Source organism: Numida meleagris, chromosome 1 (assembly GCF_002078875.1).
Source record: "Numida meleagris isolate 19003 breed g44 Domestic line chromosome 1, NumMel1.0, whole genome shotgun sequence".
NCBI lineage: Eukaryota > Metazoa > Chordata > Aves > Galliformes > Numididae > Numida > Numida meleagris.
Window position 1 is genome coordinate 59,121,222 of NC_034409.1, and position 6,738 is coordinate 59,127,959.

Below are 6,738 nucleotides of genomic sequence, written 5' to 3' on the forward strand. Positions count from 1 at the left end.
TTTACATTGGCTTTGTGTCACTGGGGCTTACATTCATGGCCAAGAGAATGCAAAAGAAGCAGAATTGATGGAATATTTTTAAAAGTTTAATTTTCCAAAAGGATTATGCTGTGTTACCCAGCAAGGCCTATTTCCTTATAAGTTGGTGTAAAGCAGCACAGATTTTCTAAGATAGGTGGAGCTCTGGTAATTTTACATCGACAAATTCCCTTGAAGCCACAGTGAAAATTAATAGTTTATATTTTATAAGGTGCTGCCAGAGAAAGAAGACAGGCTTTCATCAGTGACTTTCCATGATAAATTCTGTATTTCCATGCTGACTCCTGTAACTCCATGTTCCTTCCTTTGTGGGCTGGCTTGAGTACCATCATCTTGACTGATGCTTGAGGAAATGAATAAAAAAATCCAAACCAACTAACCAACCAAAAAAGAAAGAAACAACCACTACTAACAACACCTTAGTTATTCTCTTAACAATTTGGGGCAAATATTTGAATTCCTCAGTTTTCATGTAGTCCTACAGTCTTTTGATCAAAACAACCTTCCTAGCATGTTAGTTTTATGAAGACTTGATTCAGGAGAGGCTCTGGCTCAGCATTGCTGTGCTTAACTGTGATCGTGCTTTCCTTCGCTCTGAGCTATATTCACAGCCCCAGTTGTTGTTTCTAGGATGTCTGTACAGTGCCTGGGGAGAGAGTTTGATGTCTGAGAATGGTTCATGTAATCCAGGCTGAAAAACAGAAAGATCTAAGCTAGTCAAGAGGAAATACCAAGGTGAAAGGAGCATACGGATGAAACTCACCTGTCTCAAAGGGGGAAACGAATCCTAGCACAGGAGATAGCAGGGCTCATTGAGAGAGCTTTAAACTAGCTATCATGGTGGAAGGAAAAGGCTGAGATTCTCAACACCTTCTTTACATCTGCCTTTAATAGTTGGATCAGTTATCCTCAGGGCACTTTACACCCTAACCTGGAAGTCTGGGATGGAATGCAGAATACAACCCTGATGATTCAGGTAGAGACAGTTAGAGAGCTGCTCCTCCATCTGGACTGTCACAAGTCCATGGGACCAGATGGGCTCCACACTAGGGTGCTGAGGGAGCTGGCAGAGATGATTGCCAGGCTGCTTTCCACCATCTATCAGCGTTCGTGGTTATCTGGAGAGGACCCAGAGAATTGGAGGCTTGCCGATGTGACTCCCATCTACAAGAAGGGCCATAAGGAGGATCCAGGGAACTACAGGCCTGTCAGCCTGACCTCGGTACCAGGGAGAGTTATGGAGCAAATCATCATGGTCCAGCCAGCACAGGTTCATGAAAGGCAGGTCGTCCTTGTCCAACCTAATCTCCTTCTATGATCATGTGACCAGAATGGTAGATTAGGGAAAGGCTGTTGATGTAGTCTACCTAGACTTCAGCAAAGCATTTGACACGGTCTCCCACAGTACTCTCCTGGGGAAACTGGCTGCCTGTGGCCTGGATAGATATACTCTTCTCTGGGTAAAGAGCTGGCTAGAAGGCCATGTCCAGTGGGTAGTAGTTAATGGAGTTAAGTCAAGCTGGCATCCCATTACAAGTGGTGTCCCCCAGGGGTTGGTACTGGAGCCCATCTTGTTTAATATCTTTATTGATGACCTAGATGAGGGAATTGAGTGTACCCTCAGTAATTTTGCAGATGACACCAAGTTGGGAGGTATTGCTGATCTGCCTGAGGGCAAAAAGGCCCCGTCAGAAGGATCTGGATAGGCTGAATTGCTGGGCTGAGGTGAATGGGATGAGGTTCTACAAGGCCAAGTCCCGGATCCTGCACTTTGGCCACAATAACCCTATGCAACTCTATAGGCTCGAGGTAGAGTGGCTAGATGACTGCGAAGAGGAAAGGGACCTGGCGGTGTTGGTCGATGCTTGGCTGAACATGAGCCGACAGTGTGCCCAGGTGGCCAAGAGGGCCAAGCCATCCTAACCTGCATTAGAAATATTGTAGCCAGCAGGAGCAGGGAGGTAATCATCCCCCTGTACTCAGCTCTGGTGAGGCCGCAGCTCAGGTACTGTGTTCAGTTTTGGGCCCCTCACTACAAGAAAGACATCGAGGCCCTGGAATGTGTCCAGAGAAGGGCAACAAAACTGGTGAGGGGTCTAGATCACAAGTCTTAGGAGGAGCGGCTGAGGGAGCTGGGATTGTTTAGTCTGGAGAAGAGGAGGCTCAGGAGAGACCTCATCACACTCTACAACTTCCTGAAGGGAGGCTGGAATGAGGAGGGGATTGGCCCCTTCTCCCAGACAACAAGTGGAACCTGAGGAAATGGCCACAAGTTGTGCCAAGGGAGATTTAGATTAGATATAAGGAAAAACTTTTTCTCTCCAAGAATGGTCTGGTGCTGGAATGGCCTGCCCAGGGAGGTGGTGGAGTCACTATCCCTGGCAGTGTTCAAGAGGTGTCTGGATGAAGTGCTATGAGATATGATTTAGTAGCTTAGCAAGTAGTAATGGTGATAGGAGGACGGTTGGACTAGATGATCTTGTAGGTCCTTTCCAACCTTGTGATTCTATTATTCTATATTAAATTTTGTATCTCTCTGGAGCTTCAAACTGGTGGAAGTTATTTGCCTCTGTTCATGTTCATAAACATGAATCCTCCCCTGACTTTTTGTATCTGAATTAGGAGAAGGATCTCTTCTTGGTTAATTACTTTGTGTATGTAACTGGGATTCAAGAAACTGTATTCAAATACCTATTCTTCCTAAGGCAACTTGATCTTTCATCCTCCATATTCATCTGGTGGCTAGAATGTTATTCTATTAATGGAATTAATGCTGCTCCAAAATAAAAGGAAGAAAAAGGTGGGTATCTGAGTATCTGAGCAGATAATAGAGCCTGTATCTCATGTGTGAATACTATAATCATTCTAGAAGTGTCATCCTTGCATTCCTTCTTTATGCCAGAATGAATATTTAATTACCTCTTGCACATAGCAATAGATTCAGGCCATGTGAGATTCTGTCATCCAAACTGCTACTGCAGGAAGCTGCAAGCAGCAGCTGAGGGGCCATCTGAAGTCATAAACAGTAATGAGATTCAGCTGCGAGTAGTCTGGTATTGAAAAAACTTTTCATCTCCTGTAAGTTCTTGTGTGCAGCTATATCTATATTTTTTCCTAATTATGAGGGTACTACTTGGCATCTTGTACAAGCTTCTTTCTCTTCTTGGTAGATGAGACTTGGTGGTGTTTGAGCTGGTGCAGATTGGGACCTTAAGTTTTGGGCAGAGGAATGGAAGGACTGGCCCTCAGTTTCTAGACTCCACTCTACCATCATTCACTAGCTCATTCTGTGAGTGAGTCACTTCATGTGTATGTCTAAGTTTATCCATCTCTATGGTGCAATGGATACCAATGTCTGTGTCATACATAGATGTTCCACTGTGCTGGCATACCAGCAGGCATATGCCTCATGGCCTATTGAGTAGGGCAGGAGTCTGTCTGCACAGCAGAGCTTCCAGTTCAGGGGAAGTTCGTCCCCACAATTTTCAAACTGAACAAAGATGAATCTAAAAAAATATATAACTGTTTGATAGAAGATTTTTGAGGAATTAATGTTGTGACTGAGGTGTTAGGGCAGACTGGAACTCCATCTTGGGTTTGGCAGATGTTCATCAAAGCCAAAGCTGAACTGACATCATGAGCTGGTATTCTCCAGTGAAAAAGAGTTTTTCTTGTAAGACCCTGCAGGCTGCTGATCTTGATTACCCGTTGTCTTATTTCCCCATGTAATGTCTTTTTAGATTAAAAAGTATTCCACAGAATGAGCTTCTGAAGACAGCACAGGGGCACCTCACATAAATTTTTGGTTACTACAGAGCATGCCCTGGGAAATACAAGTTTTCTATGCTCCTAGCCTGCTGAAGTCCTTTCACCATGACAATATCTATGATGGGAAGGTACGACAGCTTAGGGATACCACTACCAGCTCTCTGCCCTCACTGTGCATGAGCCACATAAGAACTGCTGACCTCTTCCCTGCTCAGCCTTCCACCCACACTTTTCCCCCCTCCCTTATTTCCAAGTTTCTTTAAAAGATGGTGGTGGAGTAGCAGTGTATACTGACACTCACTGACAGCATCAGGAAGGAATAATTGAATGGAAAAGCTGTTCCCTTGGAGTCCAGTTGTACTGCTGAGAGTTATGTGAATGTTCATTCTCACTTTAAGCAACCTGCATTTTCAGTGCCTGAAAGATCTCACAGATACTAGAGTTCTGGAGGACTTGCAGTTCTAAAGCTAAAATGTATGAGAACTGCCCAAACATAAACATTTACCTCAGTATGACTGTGCCAGTGTCTGGCACTACACTGCTTTAAGATCTGAATATCAAGCAGCCTGCAGACCAGCTCTCTGCTTCCTGGTTTCATCATAATGGTATCCTTTCCCAGAAGACACATCTTCAGGATGAACTCTTCACCATAAAGGTCCTCAGCTTCATACTCTCAAAGCAATTTAAGAGTATTTAATATTTATAATTGTTGAGGATTTCTATACTCTTTTAGCACTCATTATGATTGCTGTGATTCAAACATTCACTGAAGCGAGAAACTGCCTTGAGCCATAACTGGGCAACTATCTAATAAAACATAGTCATGAGATGAGTAGAAGCTATAGAGTTGAAGTACCCTGGGCACATTTGAAAGATTTATCTCCTGGTTTCCTCTGAAGGGCTTTTTAATAGAGAAGATATTGCTCTCTGTGTGCGTATATCCATAAGGGAGAGAAAAAACATCTATAATTCTAAGTGGTGGGAAGGGGCCATACGCAGTTCTGGAGGAGATGCCACAGGGAAAAGCATTCTTTATTTTGCATGGCCCTGTTATATCTGCAGCTGAATTTCCTTTAAGAAAGCAGATGTGAGTACATTATTCATAGTCTTAATATCAAATTTGCCCTATGGCTGTGGCACATGCATAGCTGCAGTCTAAGATGGGATACCTGAAGACTCTCGTCAAGGGTGAGATCTTGAACCACAGATGGGGAGAGTTTGTATCTGAGTTAAGGAAAAGGCTACTATAGAGGGTCCCGTAGCCAGTCTCAGTTTAAGGAGAAATAAATAAATAAATAGCTCACAAAAAAATAACAATAAAAATAATGTCACAGAAAATGTAGCATCAGAGCAAAATCTCCAGTGTCTGAAAAAGGAAACTTCTGTTGCTTCTCTGTTCTCCTGCTCTGGAGGCTGGAAGTAGAGCGGAAGATTAGAGAACTAAATTGCTGGGATTCTTCTCCTTTCCCTACATAGGCCGAATATATTAAGCAGTGACAATGAATGAGTATAGGAAGTGTCTTGTTGCCAACAGCCAGAAGGCAGAGAATCCAGCAGGGATTTTCCAGCAAAGTAGTGTGGGATAGAGCCAATCTGAACTCCTCCATCCTCTCTTCTCAACAGTCTTTTCCTTAGATAAGCAGTGGAATGATACAGCACCTCAAAGCACCACTCTCGCTCTCTACCTGCTATAGGAATAATCATTTTCTTGTGGTACCTCTCTTTCCTTCCCCCTCTCTCTAGGAAATCTAAAAATGAGTTTATTCCTGCTCCATATCTATGGGACAGATATGTTTTTGTGAGAGCTCACTCCTAGATATAACATTGTATTCAGTCCCATCCTTAGTATGTTAGGGAAACAGGATGAGTATATAGCAAGAGTGTTAGTCACCCTCTGCTTTAATCACGTCTTTTGCCATCTCCTTGGCATGCAAACTACTGTCTTACATTCATGTGCTCATCATGTGGGAGTAACCTGAGGCAGTCTTAGCATAGGAAAATCTGTACGTGTAGGAAGTCAAAGGGAGCTGCCTTAGGCAAGGCAACCTTATTTGACCCTCCTCCTTCCTTTACAGCTGGTATTACTTGAAGCTGGTACAGAGAAGAATAAGGGGACTGAAGCAAAGGCCAGAATTTGGCATGAGTGAGGCAGGAGCTGAGCAGGTTTTCTCCTGCCTTCTTGCCAGTGCCCATTAATCCTGAGCCACAGTGCTGCCTGTCATTCCAACTCCTAATTCTTGCCCATAATTCTGCTATTTATACCTTTTAAGCTAGACTCTCCTCTCATATATGCCAATTTTACACCAGTATAAATAAAGCCAGTGTATTTTTTCTGGCTTACACTTACCTATAATAGACATGAGTTAGGCTCATCACTTGGATGCACCAAATGGGGTATAGACTATACCTTGATTCGGTTAGGTACTCTTTGTGTCCTTCCTTTTCAACAGTTGATTCCAACATACAGCAACTTGCTCCCCAGCCCCATTCTGAAGCTGTTACTGGAGCTGCATCAGAGACAGTATGTACCTGTAGCTCCTCCATGCTGGGTCTCTTTGGGATAACAATACCAGTGTTGTTTTCACCAGGGCTAGTGTCAGTGAAGAAACAACTGACAGTAACCTTTTTGTTCACCCTCACTTCTCCACATTCGTCCTGGCTATTGCAGATTGTCCCCGCAGTACCACTGAAGAGAGACAGTTAAGGATTTGGACCTTCCTGTGCTCTGCAGTGGCCAAACAGAGGAAAAGGCCAGCACTTGTCCCATAGAAGTCTAAACACGGCATTATATGTTCCTAATAAAGGAGTGATTATATGAATCACAGTAGCAAAATGTTCTTGCAGAACATATGCTCCACTCCCTGACTTAAGCATCCAAGTGCAGCTGTACATCATTTCAGAGGAGCTTTTTGACTTAGATCCAGGTTAGCA